We start from the raw sequence: 2,585 nt of genomic DNA, 5'->3' as shown, positions 1-2,585 counted from the left end.
CATACTAGAGCAATTCAAGGCAACACTGGACAATCATTTGAGAGGGATGGTGTAACTTGGCATCCTGCATCAGCAGGGGTTGGACCTGCTGGCCTACATGGCCTCTTCCAACTGTACTGTTCTATGAATCGATCAATCTTATGTTTGGTCTTCCCTTTTTCCTTCTGCCTGTGACTTTCCCTAGCATTATTGCTTTCTCCAGTGAGCTTCACCTTCCCATGATGTGCCCAAAGTCCAACAGCCTCGGTTTTATAATGTTTTCTTCCAGGGCATGATCTGGTTTGATTTGAATTTTTCATTTCTTGAGAAAAGCACATGGTATTTGTTTTGTGGTAAATTTCCCATGCAGGTCCCCTTCCTTGGCTCACACCAAGGACAGTGATGTGTAGCTGTGCTGTTCTTGCTTTGTGGTTTCCAGTTTGCCTTCATTCACGCTCCTCACATTCAATGTTCTAACTGTATGAGGAAGCATATAAAGGAAGGCTTAGCGAAGTGATAAACATTTTTATTGCAACAAGGGAAATGAACGGGTGTGTTTGCAGTTTGAGGTCTGCCCTGTAATTGGCTGGGGTAGAATGTCAAGAAAAATGTACAAATAATAATATGCAGATAGGTTTCCTCAACATTGAGTTAGGCATACTAAGGGAGACCAGATAGATATGGAGTTTTATATCTATTTATTGTTTAATTTTTAAAATTCATACCTGGCCTTTTTTACAAGGAAAACTCAAGACAAGGTACAAAGCAAAGCAATGGGCTGTGCTAAAATACAGCAGGCAATGAAACAGGTTTGGGTTTGTACGTTCCCTGATTCCAAAGACAGGAAGGATTTGGCTAGAACTGTCTTTCATTCCCTCCCTAAGCAGTGGTTGGCAGGAAACTATGAGGCTCCCTGTGCAGACTTCGTGGTGTTTGTCGCTTTGATCTGTATTTACCGACGCTTACAGATTTTCAATTAGAAGCTGATGGTTCAAGCCCACGGGACCAATCTCAGACTGGTTCAGATTAGTTTCTTGTGGCTATATGGTATACATTCATGGTCATGCTTCCCCTGAGACATGTGCCATTAATGTGTCTTGTTGCTGCTGTTGTATACGTCTAAGCGATCTTGGGACTGAGCTGGAGGAGGTTGTGCCGCTCTCTTAACATCAAGGGAAGCTGCACTGGGGCCAGTTGAAGTGGCATTCAGGAGGCAAACTGCAACTTGGCCAGGAATGCAACGGGGAGAGAAGGGACCATTTGTATCATCAGATAGCTCACTGAGGCCACCAGTGGGCAGCCAGTGAATATTCAAGCAGCAAACACGACTTGTGTGGTGTGAATCCAGTGAGGGTGGGTTGGTGTGGTTAGCAAGCCACCCACAACCCTAAAAAGGCCCATGAATCCTGGGTTTAAAAAAAGCCATGGTGGGTTGCAGCGATAGCACAAACCCAGTGAAGGAGTTGATGGGAGATTATTTCTGGTTTGATGTAATGCACCTGAAATAGTTTAGCCTGAGTTTCACTCTAGTTTGTTTCTGGGGATGGGAGACATTATATGCTTTGGCACAAAGCAGCAACATTCAGTCTCATGTAAGTTCAGAAGTTCAGTGTCAGATTTCAAGATTAGGAAGCAAAGTGAACCCCGGCAAAATAATTTTTGCTCTACTCCCCACAACACCATGCCTCACACTTTTCTTACCGGAGGCTACATTTATAAAAGCTCTTCACACAGCAGCCTATAAAATATAACTGATCATTTTGTCCATTAAATGACAGCATCCCAACAAATAGCTTTTTTATTATTGCAATCTTCTGCCCTTAAAATACATTCTAACTTTATACTGTCCATAATATCTCTTCTAAAGAAAGAGTCAGCAAAGTTGTTGAATGAGAGCATTTACTAAAGGTAAATCCAGTGAAGAATGTATGGTTAATAACAAATACAGATGGGGTCTTTAATGAAAGGTCGCAGATTGGAGTGTTCCTGGTCAGTTTTTTAGCCAGTCGGCCACACGTCCCCTCAGAAGATTCCCTTGCCCTTTCCTCCATCTTGCCAGCCGCACACACACATGCACACACACAGTTAGATTCTGTGGCTGCTATGCATGCTCAGTCCTCATTCCTAAAGTGCTTTTTTACTCCGGTTCCCCAAACCTCTCTTGCACAAGATGGGAGCATGTGGGTCACTACCAAACTCCTGGAGAATGAGTTTGCCACTTGTATACATCAGGTGGGCACGGTGGTGCCAATGGACCCCAGTGGAATTCTGGTCATGGTGCTTGGTGCCTGTCAAAGCACTCTGCCCTGCACCCCCTTCCCGATCAGTCATTCTTTTCACTGGCAGCTCAGCTTGCTGTGTTAAAGGTTTCTGTGGGTGCCAAAAGCTGTAGGTTCAAAAGAATTATGTACTCAGACACCACCTCCACATTTTGGCAAGTAGTTTGTGGTGGCAACCTCTTGCTGAGAAGCTATCACCTTTGCACAGATAGGTTGGATTTACAATGGATTTGATTAAACAAAGCCTTGATTTCGAGCAGGTATTTTGAGAACAGATAGGGTAGCCTAGTTCTGAAAAGAGAACATCCCATGTTTTTCCATCCCACG

This window comes from Varanus komodoensis, unplaced genomic scaffold, assembly GCF_004798865.1.
Source record: "Varanus komodoensis strain SLA01 unplaced genomic scaffold, ASM479886v1 scaffold9, whole genome shotgun sequence".
NCBI classification, from domain to species: Eukaryota; Metazoa; Chordata; class Lepidosauria; order Squamata; family Varanidae; genus Varanus; species Varanus komodoensis.
Note: the sequence above shows the minus strand (reverse complement) of the source record.